This window comes from Pristiophorus japonicus, chromosome 2 (genome assembly GCF_044704955.1).
Source record: "Pristiophorus japonicus isolate sPriJap1 chromosome 2, sPriJap1.hap1, whole genome shotgun sequence".
Taxonomy (NCBI): Eukaryota; Metazoa; Chordata; class Chondrichthyes; family Pristiophoridae; genus Pristiophorus; species Pristiophorus japonicus.
The window spans coordinates 108,414,583-108,429,931 of record NC_091978.1 but is presented as its reverse complement, the minus strand read 5'-3'; positions in this window follow the sequence as shown (position 1 = coordinate 108,429,931).

Genomic DNA, 15,349 nt, shown 5'->3' with positions numbered 1-15,349 from the left:
TGCCTCTTTTAATAGCTGCACAGGTAGATTATTTTCTTACCCCAGTTAACTAATACATATATACTTATCATTACACATATAATCTTACACTACTCTTAAATTATTCACTAAACATACTTAAATTCATATCGTACTATATATGTATATCTGCCACCCGTCTCCGGGTTGCCAGGTTAATTCTTGCCTTCTTTCTTTCTTTCTTCTTCCGCTGGGTGTCCAGCGAGGTCAGTAGTAGGTCGGCCTACACCGTCGGACCCGGAGGTGGGTTCGAGTCCCACACTATCAGGGGAATGTCCCATCTGGTCCTGCAGCACACCGCTCATTTGGGGGTGGCTGCCTGGTTTTTTTCACCCCCTGGGAGTTCTACCTGGTCAAGGGCTACGGGCTGGGGACTCCCACTTGGTGGCTGGTCCATCGCTATCTCTTCCGGGGGTCCCTCGTTGTCCGAGGCTACGGGCTGGGTGTCCCTGCTTGCGGGCTGGTCTCTGACCTTAGGTACCCTTTTGCGGCTGGTCCCTTTCAAATTGGGGCGCTGGTGATCACGGTGTCTTTGGCCGTGGTGTTTGGGGAATCCTTCTTAAGGCTCTGGCTACTGGGGGTGGGTCCGAGTCCCAAATGATTGGGGGGACAGCTCCTCCAGTAACACAGTCCACCGCCCTCTAGGTGCAGTCTGTGGGTCTGCCATGTCCCCTGTGGGAATTCCACAGTCAGGGGCTGTTGGCTGGGGGTCCCTGTCTTTAGTACGGTTTACGGGTTTTGGCTGTCCCTTACGCTTAGCTGCTGCCCCGGGTTGAAAAGTTTGCACTGATTTATGTGGAACCACTTTGTTCGGCGGGGCAATTTTATGGCATAGACCATGGGGCTTGTCTTGTCGACAATGTGGTACGGTCCCATGTACAGTGCCTCAAAGACCCCTACTCTAGCATAGTTGCTCACCATAACCTGGTCCCCTATCTCCCACTCAAGGCGTTTGCGGGGCTCTAGCAGCAATCGGTTACTCCAATGCTGTTTTCCCATGTTGTTAGCAGCCGGCCAGTGAATCTATTTAAGATGTTCAAACAGATTCCTGACAAAGCTGTCCCGGTTCGCTTCCCTAAGCTGACCTTCCACGAACACATGGGTGGGGGTTCGCATGGCTCTGCTGGTCATGAGCTCATACGGGGAGTACCCCGTGCTCTTTGACTGGCTGGCCTGGATCCCCATGAGAACCAGTGGTAGGACTTCTACCCACCCTTTGGGTGAGTCTCCTGCCTCTTTGTGCAGCCTTTCCTTGATGGTGTGGTTTAAACACTCCACAGGCCCGGATGACTTTGATGCCGAGCACCTTAAGGGTCTCCTGCATCACCTGCCCGGTGAAGTGATTGCCTTGGTCGGACTCCACGTATTGTGGTAGTCCCCATCGGGAGAACTCTTCTCTGACCAGGACCCTGACTGTTCCCAGGGCATTGGCTGTTCAGCATGGGAAGGCTTCCACCCCTTTGGTGAATACATCCACCAATACTAGGCAGTACTTGTAGCCTCCCTGGGCAGTGAGTAGGGGCCCGATGTAATTGATCTGGATTGACTGCCAGGGTCCCTGTACCCTCCTGATATGTACCATCGACACCTTTCTTTTCTGGGGGTCGGGTTGTTGGCCACGCACACCAGACAGCTAGCACAGAACTCGCGGACGTCTTCCCTGAGCCCTGGCCACCACCCTGCCTGTTCCACTCATTGCCAAGTGGTCTCAGGTCCGGGGTTCCCTGCTCCTGGACCCTCGTGGGCCAGCTGGAGGAATTCTCTCTGGTGTTGTTGTGGTACTACCCATTTCTGCCTCCTGAACAGTATGCCTTCTTTAATGGCAATTGCTGCGGTACCATACGGGCCGTCTATCCTTTCCCCTTTAGCTAGCGTGTTCAGAACAGTTTTGAGGAAGGGGTCTAGGGTCTGAACCGTTTTTAGGTCCGGGGGCAAAGCTATCCCTGCCTTCCCTGCCGTCCCCATCCTGCCCCTAACTGCTGCAATGGGTCCTGGATTGTATGGATCCCATAGCTTGCCCATGCGGGCTCCCTGCTTGGCCAACATGTCAGCCTGCTGGTTTCCCTCGCTTCGGAGTTCAGTGGTGGAATGTGCCTTCACTTTATGTATGTAGATATTCCCTTTCTCCCCTACGGCTTTCATGATCTTTTCCAGTAGGGGCTTAATTGCCAGATACTCCGTACACAAATTGCATATGAACATACCGTCGAGCAAATCGTGTATGGGGTAGGGAATTCTTCGGGGTGTGTGACTACGTACACCACCTCAGACAGTTCAGCGTGCTGGGCGCTCATAGTACTGGGGAGTTTAATTGCCAGGGCAATGCCTACCTCGGGGTCATAAACTCCACAGCCTGTGAGTCGTTCACCCGCAGATACCGTGCTTGAACCGTTCACATAGATCTCTCGGCCTGTGGGGTGTAACCCAGCCCGAAAGCATCTGTTAATTTCCCATTCCCCTTCTACATAACACCGGTGGGCTGTCCCTGGATAGATCATGTTGGCTGCGAGACTTGGCTCGCAGAAACCCTTTACCCTTAGGTCCATTTGAGAGAGGAGCAGGGTCCAGCGAGCAATGCGGGCATTGCTCACTGTTCCGTCCTTGATTCTCCCGTCCAGCAGCATTTGCGTGGGCGTATGGTGGGTAAGGAGTGCGATAGGGGACCCCACTGTGAAAATCAGTGATCTTTTCACAGCCCAGTGAGTGGCTAGGAGGTGCCGCTCACAGTTGGAGTATCCCTTCTCCACGTCCGTGAGTACCCTGGAGGTGTAGACCACTGGTCTCAGCTGGCCGTGCCGCTCTTGGAGCATTACTGCACTCAGGCTGTCCCCACTGGCTGCTACCTCCAGGAAAAAATCTTTACCCCCATCGATGGCCCCTAGAGCTGACGCGGTCTGCAGGTCTTTCTTGAGTTGGATAAATGCTGCCTCGCAACCTTTGTCCCATTCCCACTCCACTCCCTTGTGTAGGAGTCGGAGCAGAGGGGCTGCGGGGGCTGCATAATCCTCAATGAAATTTCTGCAGTACTCAGTTAGCCCTAGAAAATATCTTACTCCTGTCACTGTGTTGGGGGCGGGTAACTTCTGCACTGCTTCCCTTCTAGCTTTATCAATGGCTCTTTCCCCTCCATGCACAGCTAGTTCCAGGAATTTTACTTCCTTCAGGCCGATCTGTGCCTTCTTGGGGTTTACTTTAAATCCCTCCTCTTTCAGCAGCTCCAGCAGTTCAGCCAGCAGTGGGCCATGCTCCTCCCCCTCATTGGTGAACAGGAGCAGGTCATCCACATACTGTACTAGCTGCTGGGGTCTGCTGAAGTTCTTTAAACATTTGGCCATACACTGATGGAAAATACTGGGGCTGTTGAAGAAGCCCTGAAGGAGACAGTTCCAAGTATATTGCTGCCCTTTAAAGCTAAAAGCAAACTTGTACTGATCTTCCCTTCTTAAAGGTATGGACCAGAACCCGTTGGAAATATCCAGCACCGTGATGGTGGTCGCGGAGGCTGGGATACTTCCAATGAGGTCAGCGACAGCAGCAACAGTGGGTGGGGATGTTACAGTTGAGTACTTGATAATCCACCGTGGCTCTCCAGGAGTTGTCCAGTTTCTTAACCGGCCACAATGGAGAGTTCACATAGGTAACTATGGGTCTCAATACCCCCTGTTTAACCAGCGAACCCAAGGCTGTTTCCATGTCTGCCTCCGCCTCCCTGGGGAAGTTGTACTGTTTCTCTGGTCAGGTCATGAGATCCCCATCTATGCTAACCTCGACCCCATTTATTCTCCCACAGTCGTGTTTGTGAGTGGCAAAAGCTGCAAGGTTTTTCTCACATATTTTTGATATTCCACAGGGGTGTTACTGACCAGTAATTCAAGGTTGTAACCCTCCTTTGGTTTCATGGTGCACACCGTCCCTTTTCCCTGTTTTCCCGGGATAACCATTACCTCACTCTCCTGTCCCATACAGACTGACCCCCAAAGACAGTGGTTTCTTAAATCCACCAGGGTCCTGTGGCCTAGGAGGAAGTCAGCCTCCAGGATCCCTCTCCCTTCCTGCTCCCACTTCATCAGGACACAAGTCCACTAAGTGTGGAGTGTACCTAAATGAATGGAGAGCGGAACGGAGAATGAGCCAGTCTGTTCAGTGCCTGTGAAACCCACCAAGCTGTAGGGGACCCCGTTAGACAAAGGTGAGGCGGCGGGGTTAGCTGCATAGACAAGGGTGTTTGAGGCACCGGTGTCCAGCAGGTAAGTCCCTTTCACCTTTTCCACCTCCAGCTGAACAGTCGATCTCCCCCACGCATCATACTCGAGGGCACACAGGTGGACAGGCTGCGCCTGTCCTAGTCACGGTTTTGGTTGGGAGGGGGCAGATGGGATTTCAGTACCAGTGGTGGTGGCTACCTTTCCAGGGCCATCTAACATGGCTCGGAGTGCGGTTAGAAAAGTATCGAATGAGTGGGGTGGCATGGCTTATCTGTCTCGGTCTTTTGGGCAGGGGCTGGAGAATTATTTCCTGCGCTACTCTTCCACTCTGAAGAAGGGACTTCCATCATTGCAGCCCATAGCTTCTAAAATGTCTTTCTGGATGGCAGCAAGTGTTTTCTGTCCTCTTTTGCTCTCAGTAGAGAGGGCCTGGCACAGTTTGCTGTCTAGAGATAGGAGAAGCAACTTTGCCATTTCTGCATCATCGCACCCATTAGTGAACCGAGGTGTCTCCCTTTGGAGTTAGCTTTCCCAGGTGGCTTATCATAGCCCTAAGCTGATGGGGAGTGTTGGGGACCACAAACTGACTTTCCAGGGGCCCTGGACCCCCGTTAAGGGTGGGCGGGCCAAACTTCTGTTGCCGGACCGGGCACATTGCCCCTGGTTCTGGCTCTCCCTGTTCTGGCTCGCCTTCCTCTCCTCCCTGCAGCCAAGCCAAGCTGAAACTCGGTGCTACAGGTGGTGGTGGTTCACTATCCCTGTCCACCCCGCAACTGATTTGCCCCTCCTGCTGAACCGGTGTAGTCACCGGTGCCACAGGAAGTGGCCGGGTAGTTTCCTCCTTCTCTTCCAGGTTTACCTGGGGTGTACCCGGGCTTACTAGGTATACCATGCCTTTTGCCTTCGATAGAGCAAGGTTTAAACTTTTAATTTGTTGCTGGCAGGGACCGGGGTCTCCCGGTTTAAACCCATTAATGTTAGCTACTTTATACGCTGCTTGCACATCTTTTAATCTTTCCTGGAGCTCTTTTACTTGTAGAGTGAGGTGAGTGCTTTCCTCCCTCAGTGACTTTTCATTACTTTTGGCCTCGATAACCTGACATTGAAAATAGTCCTGATTGTTTTTAAACCTTTCCATTATCTGGAACCTTTCCTGTTTTAGCTTACGGAGATCTCCCGATAATCTTTCTTATGACATAACCCTTTCCTGATAGTTCTCTGCGCATTCCCATAACTCTGCCTGTAGTGTCTCATTCGTTTTATCTAGGAGTTGGACAAGTCGCTGTCAACAGACCAACCAAATTGCCTTCTCTACTGTTTCTTTGTGATCCTTGATTGCTGTCCACTGGGCTGCAGTGTCAGCTGGACGCTCAGTGCGCAATAGACTAAGCACCCATTCTTTAGTTACATTGACATTCTTATACACGTAGGAGCAAATCCTCTTTTCCATCTTGGTTCTTTGCCCCAAAGCAGCATTCTCCACATCACACCCCTTGTACCAGAGTCCTGCTGCAGTCACCATTTTGTAAGGGGTGTTCTCCATGATGGGGTCAGGTTCCCTTCTGACCAACTTTAGCAGTTCGAAACACTCCCACTCTCTTGGGTTCTAGACTCTGGATTTATTTGGTGGAATGTGACAAAGTGCAAAGGACACTGGTTTGATACAAAAGAACTTTGATTTTATTACAGTCAAGAAATTACAAACTTATCATTACTCTAATAAGAAAGTACAATGGCAAAACTTATTCAAACTTATGAAAGAACAATACCTTACACACTCAGAGGAGGTTACAATAGCTTATAATGACTCTAATAGAGAACAACACATCACATTCAAAGGAGGTTACAGTAGAATTACACCTCCCACCTCCAAATGCCTAATCCTAGCTAGGTTGGACTCCAGGGCAGGCAGGGACTATGCTTACCAATCCTTTTGACAGTTAGCGGTAGATCGCGGTTTCGGGGTTCGCTGGTAACCCGAACGTCGGAGAAGACTTCTTGCTGCACAATCTTCAGTTGGGTTGAGTCCGCTGATGCGGTAAGGCGCGTTTTGGATTTATGGGCTAAGTACCCGGTTTTCTTCATTAGAAGTAGGTTTCTACAGTCTTTTAGGTAATATTTTACCCGTTGGTAGGTCAGGATCAGATTGTAGAGTGGAAACTTTTCAATTCTTCGGTTTTGTCCCGTTGGAGTTTTGTTTTGAGTTTGGTCGATCGCGGTGGTTTACCGTTGGTACCACGTTGGTTGTGGTCGGTTGCTGCCACGATGGTGATGTTCTTTCTTCCTTCAGGACTTCGAGGCTAGAGAAGTTAGTTTACAACTGTCGTGTTGATTTCTCTCCTTGTCTTGATGGCATACTCGCAATATAGCACCTGGTGTAGTATGGCATATCCTCTGTTGAAACAGGGGGCCAATTATACGATTTCAGTGGTTCTAATCTTGGCGCCAAATCAGTTCAGAATCCTTTGTTCGAATTTGGTGGGCTTGACTCTGTAATATTTTGGCGGGCTCGTTAAAATTTGATATGTTTTGGGTGGGTTGATGTTCGAAAACTGTTTCCTGATGGAAATATTAGCTTGGTAATTGCAATGTCCTTTTGTGCTTAGTTATTTGGCATACAGGCTGGATTGGGCCTCTTTGTGATGTATATGCTGAAATGGTTTTCCAGTTTCAAGTTGATGGTTAGCTATCTCTGGGTCATCTGTAATGTTAATGACTCTTGTGGAGAAGGATTCTCGAATACCCATTTATCCAGACAGGTTACTTTAGTCCTCACACCCAGGTAGTCTCACTAATCAGGTTGTCTCCTGTCAGTCCCTTTAGGCCCACCCATAGCCTTGAAATTGTCTTGTAAAAGTTCAAAATTCTATTAAAGTTCGTAGTTTCTTCCATAAGCACTTTAGGGTTCCAAACTTTTTGGTAGATAGTCCAAAATTAAATTTCCTTTCGAATAAGCCGAAGCACCGGGGGGGTTCTTGTGAATTTTGCACCCTTCAGTTGTCGCTGACAACGATGTCTGGCTGACCATGTGTGGCAAACATGGCTCTCAGGTTCTCAATGATGGCAGTGGAAGTGCTGGATGACATGATCACGCATTCTATCCATTTGGAGTATACATCTACCACCACAAAAAACATTTTATTGTGGAAGGGGCCCGCAAAGTCGATGTGGATTCTAGACCACAGTTTGGATGGCCATGACCACAGACTGAGCGGAGCTTCCTCTGGGGCATTGCTTAACTGCATGCAAGTGCTGCATTGATGCATACATATCTCTAAGTCCGAGTCAATGCCAGGCCACCAAACATGGGACCTGGCGAGGGCCTTCATCATGACAATACCGGGATGCGTACTATGTAACTCCCGTACAAATCTCACCCTGCATTTCTTGGGCAGTACAACATGATTACCCCACAGTAAACAGTCGGACTGGATGGAAAGCTCATCTTTGCGATGGCTGTACAGTTTGATTTCATCGCCCATTTCCTTGGGAATGGTCGACCAGTCCCCGTTACGAACACAACGTTTTACAACAGATAGGGTCGGATACTAGCTGGTTGATGTCTTAACTTGTTGAGCAATAACAGGCGACCCTTCACTCTCATACGCATCCATGACCATGAGTAGCTCTGCGGGCATTGGCGTTTCCACCTCCGGTGCAGTCAGCGCAATTGTCGGTGCCGGGTCTATGGCGAATGACTTAATCATAGGCAGATAATGTCAGCGCCCACCTCTGGATGCGGGACGACGCGTTGGTATTGATACCTTTATGTTCCGAGAACAATGATATAAGCGGCTTGTGATCGGTTTCCAGCTCGAAGCAAAGCTCAAACACGTACAGGTGCATTTTTTTTAAACTCCCTAAACACATTCTAATGCCTCTTTCTCTACCATGCCGGAGGCTCTTTCTGCCTTGGACAGGCTTTGAGATGCATATGCAACTGGTTGTAGTTTGCCTGACCCATTGGCATGCTGGAGTACGCAGCCGACCCATAGGACGACGCATCACAGGTCAAAACTAGATGCTTGCATGGGTCATACAGTACCAGTAGCTTGTGGAACACAACAGATTTCTCGCCTTCTCAAAGGCTCTGTCTTGAAGTTCACCCCACACCCAGTCATCTCCTTTCCTGAGCAGCTTGTGCAAAGGCTCTAATGTGCTCAATTTGGGTAAGAAGTTACCAAATTAATGAGAAGACCCAGGAATGAACACAGCTCCGTCACATTCTGGGGCCTGGGCGCATTTTTGATGGCCTCTGTTTTCGCGTCTGTAGGCCTGATTCCGTCTGCAGCAAACTTTTGTCCAAGGAATTTGATCTCTGGTGCCATGAAAATGCACTTCGAACGTTTCAGCCTGAGTCCCACTTTGTCCAGACGACGCAGAACCTCTTCCAGATTGTGCAGGTGCTCGGCAGTGTGACGACCTGTGACTAGGATGTCGTCTTGGAATACCACGGTCCTGGGGACGGATTTCAATAGGTTCTCCATGTTTCTCTGAAATATGGCTGCCGCCGAACGAATGCCAAAAGAGCACCTGTCATAAATAAACAGTCCGTTGTGCGTGTTGATACACGTGGGATTCTTTGATGAATCAACCAGTTCCTGTGTCATGTAGGGTGACATTAGATCCAATTTGGTGAACGATTTTCCCCCGGCTAGCGTTGCAAACAGGTCATCAGCTTTCGGTAGCGGGTACTGATCTTGTTTCGAAACTCGGTTGATCGTGACCTTGTAGTCTCCACAAATTCTGACCGTGCCATCGCTCTTTAACACCGGAACAATGGGGCTGGCCCATTCATTAAATTCGACCAGTGAAATGACACCCTCGCATTGTAGCCTGTCCAGTTCGAGCTCGACCTTTTCTCTCATCATGTGCGGGATAACCCTGGCTTTGTGATGGATGGGCCTTGCGTCTGGGCCTAGGCGAATCTGCACCTTGGCTCCCTTGAAGCTGTCAATTCCTGGTTCAAGCAGTGAGGGAAATTTGCTCAGCACTTGAGCACACATATCGTCATCCGCTGATGACAAAGCATTGATATCGTACCATTTCCATTTTATTTTCTCAAGGCAACTCCTACTGAATAACGATGTGCCATTGCCCAGGATAATCCATAATGGTAGATCATGAACTGATCCCTTGTCAGATACTCTTACTGCTGTACTACTGGTCACTAGTATGTGCTCTTTGATGTAGGTACGCAACTTCGCATTTATCGGACTCAGCTTGGGAGTCTCTGCCTTGGTCTCCCACAGATTTTCGAAAGTCCTCTGGCTCATTATCGATTGACTCGCACCCGTGTCTAATTCCATGGATACCGGCACACCGTTTATCTTTACCTCCATCATTATGGGTTGGCTCTTTGTTAGTAATTTTACCTCCATCATTATCGGTTGGCTCTTTGTTAAGAACGCACGTACGCTATACACTTCCTCCTGGAGCTCTCAAATGCCTCGGGCTGCATCACCAGATCCACGCTGAATTGATCATCATCCACGTGGTGTGTCGCAGCTCGCTTGCTCCGCTGTGGACACGTCCGCTGAAGATGCCCCGTCTTCGCACATCCTCTGCATATATACTGCCTGAAGCAGCACTGATGGGGTCGGTGATTGCCCCTGCAACATCAACACGTTGAACTCGGATTTGCGCCCAATAGCGGGCTTTGAGCAGCTCCCGTTCTCGCATACGCAGTCGAGTAGGCCCTCGATGGTGAACTTTGAGCGGCTCCCATTCTCGCATACGCAGTTGATTGGCCCTCGATGGCGAAGTTTGAGCGGCTCCCGGTCTTGCAGATGCAGTTGAGTAGGCCCTGCCATGTGCAGCTGTGCCGGCCGTCGATACAATTTTATACACAGTACTTGCCGTGGAGTTCCTGTTTTGTTGCGATATCTGCTTCGTGCTTTTCTACATGGACATGCAAGCCTAGGCGATGGTGATGACCTTGCTGAGGTCCGGCATCTCTGCAGCCAGCAGCTTACTTAAGATCGCCTCGTGGTTGACCCCGATCACGAAAAAGTCTTCCAACACAGGCCCAAATTTGCAAGGCCCTGCAAGATGTCTCCGGTCAGCAACAAATGCCGCTACGTCCTGGCCTTCTGGACGAACGTGCGTATAGAAGCGATATCTGGATATGAGGATTCCATCCATGGGTTTAAGATGTTCCTGAACTCGAGCACACAGTTCTTTGTAATCCTTTTCTGTAGGAAGAGTGGATGAGAGCAGATTCTTGATGAGTGCATAGATCATGGGGCCACAGACAGTGAGAAGAACTGTCCTGCGCTTCTCTGCATGCTTGTTTTTGCCACGGAATGCTGGTCAAGACGATCCGTGAAATCTCCCATCCTCTCCCTCATTGTATCTCTTGAGAATTCCAACAGTATTCGATCGTGCTGTGCTCACCATACTTTTGTGTGGGTTCATATTTGCCTCAACGCCAGTTGCGGTGTATGAAATGATACAATGAACTCCGTACTGTGAGCCAGTGACTAGGTGTAACCTGGTCAGTCTTTAATGGCTTCCAGAAGTGAAGATACAAAGGTGAAGTTCAGGTTATATACCGGGCCCAGCACGTGTGTACCTATGACCCTAGGACCTCCAACGGTAGTGCCCCCTGTTGGTGGGCAGACCTTATGTACATACATTACAATCTCCTTAACCGAGACTCTGCCTTTGACACGAGTGTCTAAGACTCCACCCGCAGCATGCTACCCGCCACCATCTCAGCAAAACCCCAGCCCTGCATAAGGTAGAAAAGGCCATCTGTCAGCTCAAGAAGAACAAGGCATCAAGAGCTGATGGAATCCCCGCCGAAGTGCTAAAGTATGGCGAAGAAGCACTATTGCCATGAATGCATGACCTCATCTCTCTTATCTGAAAGGAGGAGAGCATGCCAGGAGGTCTCAGAGATGCAGTAATCGTGTCCATCTTCAAAAAAGGGGACAAGTCCGACTGCAGTGACTGCAGAGGAATCTCCCTGCTGTTGGCCACTGGGAAAGTCATCGCTAGCATCCTCGTCAACGATCTTCTCCCTGTGGCTGTAGAGCTCCTCCCAGAATCACAATGCGGATTCTGTCCACTAAGGGGTAAAACGGACATGACCTTCACCACACGACAACTACAAGAGAAATGCAGGGAACAGCACCAACCCTTGTACATAGCTTTCTTTGACCTCAGAAAGGCCTTTGACACTGTCAACCATGAGGGGCTATGGAGTGCCCTCTTCCGTATCTGCTACCCCCAAAAGTTTGTCACCATCCACCACATGTTACGCAACGACATGCAAGCTGTGATCCTGACCAATGGATCCACCACAGACCCAATCCACGTCCGGACTGAGGTCAAGCAGGGCTGCATCATCGTGCCAACGCTCTTCTCGATCTTCCTCACTGTAATGTTCCATATCACTCTCAACCAGCTCCCCGCTTGAGTGGAACTAAACTATAGAACCAATGGGAACCTGTTCAACCTTCATCGCCTCCAAGGTCGTCCTATCCTCTGTCATCGAACTGCAGTACGTGGACGACGCTTGCGTCTGCGCACATTCAGAGGCCGAACTCCAAGCCATCGTCAACATCTTCACCGAGGCATACAAAATCATGGGCATTACACTAAACACCTGTAAGACAAAGGTTCTCTACCAACATGATCCCACCTCACAGCACTGCCCCCCCCCCACTCCGGTCATCAAAATTCATGGCACGGCCTTGGACAACGTGGACTATTTTCCATATCTCGGGAGACTACTATTAACAAGGGCAGACATCGACGACGCGGTCCAACACCACCTCCAGTGCGCCAGCGCAGCCTTCGGTTGCCTGAGGAAAAAAGTGTTTGAAGACCAGGGCCTCAAATCTGGCACCAAGCTTATGGTCTACAAGGCAGTAGTGATACCCACCATCCTATTTGGCTCAGAGATGTGGACCATATACAGTAGACACATCAAAGCGCTGGAGAAGGTTCACCAGCACTGCCTCTGCAAGATCCTGCAAATCCACTGGAAGGAAAGTCACACCAACATCAGTGTTCTTGATCAGGCCAACAACCCCAGCATTGAAGCACTGACCACACTCGACCAGCTCCGTTGGATGGGCCACATCGTCTGCATACCCGACACGAAACTCCCAAAGCAAGTGCTCTACTCTGAACTCCTGCACAGCAAGGGAGCCCCAGGTGGGGATGTTGCACTATTTCAAGGATACCCTCAAAGCCTCCTTGATATAGTGCAGCATCCCCACCGGCACCTGGGAATCCCTGGCCCAAGACCGCCCTAAACGGAGGAAGAGCATCCGGGATGGCGCTGAGGACTTTGAGTCTCACAGCCGAGAGCATGCAGAAAACAAGCGCAAGCAGCAGAAGGAGCGTATGGCAAACCAGTCCCACCCACCCTTTCCTTCAACCACTGTCTGCTCCACCTGTGACAGAGACTGTAATTCCTGCATTGGACTGTACAGTCACCTAAGAACTCACTTTTAGAGTGGAAGCAAGTCTTCCTCAATTTCGAGGGATTGCCTGTGATGATGACACTGTTTCTCCAGGGGGTCTACCCATCTCGTATCAAATTTACAAAAAAAGACAAGGGGAAAATTAAAGCTAGGTCATTCATCAGCAAAATCAAGAAGCACTTTTTCACACACAGTGTTGTCGAAATTTGGAATCTCTTCCTCAAATACAAGAGCAGGGAGGTTATGCTTAAATTGTATAATACTTTGGTTAGGCCACAGCTGGAGTGCTGCGTGCAGTTCTGTTCGCCGTATTATAGGAAGGATGTGATTGCACTAGAGAGGGTGCAGAGGCGATTTACGAGGATGCTGCCTGGACTGGAGAATCTTAGCTATGAGGACAGATTGGATAGGTTGGGTTTGTTCTCTTTGGAACAGAGGAGGCTGAGGGGAGACCTCATTGAGATGTACAAAATTTTGAGGGGCCTGCATATTGTGGATAGCAAGGGCTTATTTCCCTTGGTGGAGGGATCAATTACGAGGGGGCATAGTTTTAAGATGGTTGGTAGAAGGTTCAGAGGGGATTTGAGGGGAGGCTTCTTCACGCAGAGGGTTGTGGCAGTCTGGAACTCACTGCCTGGAAAGGTGGTATATGCAGAAACCCTCAACACATTTAAAAAGTTCTTGGATGGGCACTTAAAGTGGCATAACCTGCAAGGTTATGGACCTAGAGCTGGTAAATGGGATTACATTGAATGACCTCTTGTTGGCTGGCGCAGATACTGTTATGTATATAACTATGTAATACTTATCACCAGAGGGCATGACTGTTGAAGTCCAAATGGTCACCTGCACACATGTGCAGGGCCAGTATAAAAGGTTGGCTGCCATGTTGTTTAGGCACTCTGGAGTTGTAATAAAGAGGACTAAGGTTACACTAAGTTTAGCTCACAGTACTCAGCCTTGTGGAGTTCTTCTATACATAACAATTGGCGACGAGTAACAGAATACGCACCTTCATGCAACCATGGCTGCCATTGGAATATTAGAGAGATTCGTAGAGGGTGATGATTGGGAAGCCTTCATCGAGCGTCTCGACCAGTACTTCGTGCCCAACGAGCTGGAAGGAGTCACTAATGCGATCAAGCACAGGATGGTTCTCCTCACTGTCTGTGGGCCTAAAACATACGGCCTCATCAAGAATCTGCTCGCACCGATAAAACCAGAGTTGTGCATGCTGGTTCGAGACCATCTCAAGCCGAAGAAGAGTATCCTCATGGCCAGGTATCGTTTTTACATGCACCATCGCTCCGGGGGCCAGGACGTGGCGGATTATGTCACCGACCTGAGACGCCTCGCGGGACCTTGCAATTTTGGAGCTGCATTGGGGGAAATGCCGCGGGACTTTTTCGTGCTTGGCATCAGCCATGAGGTCATTCTTCGAAAGCTGCTGGCTGCCGAAACCCTAGACCTGAGCAGGCATGCATGGCCATGAACGATAACACCAAACAGACATCTTCTCAACATCGAAGCTCACCGGCAAGTACTGTGCATAAAATGATGTCGCTAGCAGGCCGAACTGCATATGGCACGGCCTATATGTCTGCGGCTGCAAGACCTGTGATGAGTCAAAGTCCGCCCTCAGGGGTGAATGTGAATCCATTAGCACCGTGTTGGCGCTGCGGGGGTAATCAGCAGGCCCATCAATGTCGATTCAAGCACTGCGTGTGCAAAGGCTGCGCAACAATGGGGCCCCTCCCACGAATGCGCAAACTGCTGCGACACACTACGTGGCAGAGGATGACCGAACCGGCACGGATCATGCGGCACAGGCAACTCAACCCGAGGAAGAAGCATATGGGGTACATACCTTCACCACCAAGAGCCCTCCTATAATGCTGAAAGTCAAATTATATGGAGTTCCAGTATCGATGGAATTGGACATAGGTGTGAGTCAGTCAATAATGAGCCAGAAGGCATTCAAGAAACTGTGGGGCAATAAGGCACAAATGCCCAAACTGAACCTGATTAATGCAAAGCTGCGTACCTACACCAAAGAGCTCATACCAGTCATTGGAAGTGCGGCAGCGAAGGTATCATATGACAGAGCTGTGCAAGACCTATTATTGTGGATTATTCCAGGCAATGTTCCAACGCTGTTTGGCAGAAGCTGGCTAGAAAAGATTAGATGGAATTGGAACGACATCAAAGCACTATCTTCAGTGGATGACGCCTCGTGTGCTCAAGTGCTGAGCAAGTTTCCCTCGTTATTTGAACCAGGCATCGGCAACTTCACAGGCGCCAAGGTACAGATCCATTTAGGCCCCGATGCACGGCCCATCCATCACAAGGCTCGGGCGGTTCCATACATGATGAGGGAGAAAGTCGAGATCGAACTGGACAGACTCCAATGCGAAGGAATCATATCGTCGGTCAGTTTCAATGAGTGGGCCAGTCCAATTATTCCACTGTTGAAAAGCAATGACACGGTCATAATCTGCGGAGACTACAAGGTAACGATTAACCGAGTCTCACTACAGGACCAGTACCCGCTGCCCAAGGCGGATGACCTGTTCGCAACATTAGCGGGGAGGAAGTCATTCACCAAGTTGGATCTAACCTCCAGCTACATGACACAGGAGCTGAATGAATCTTCAAAAAGACTGACGTGCATCAACACACACAAAGGGC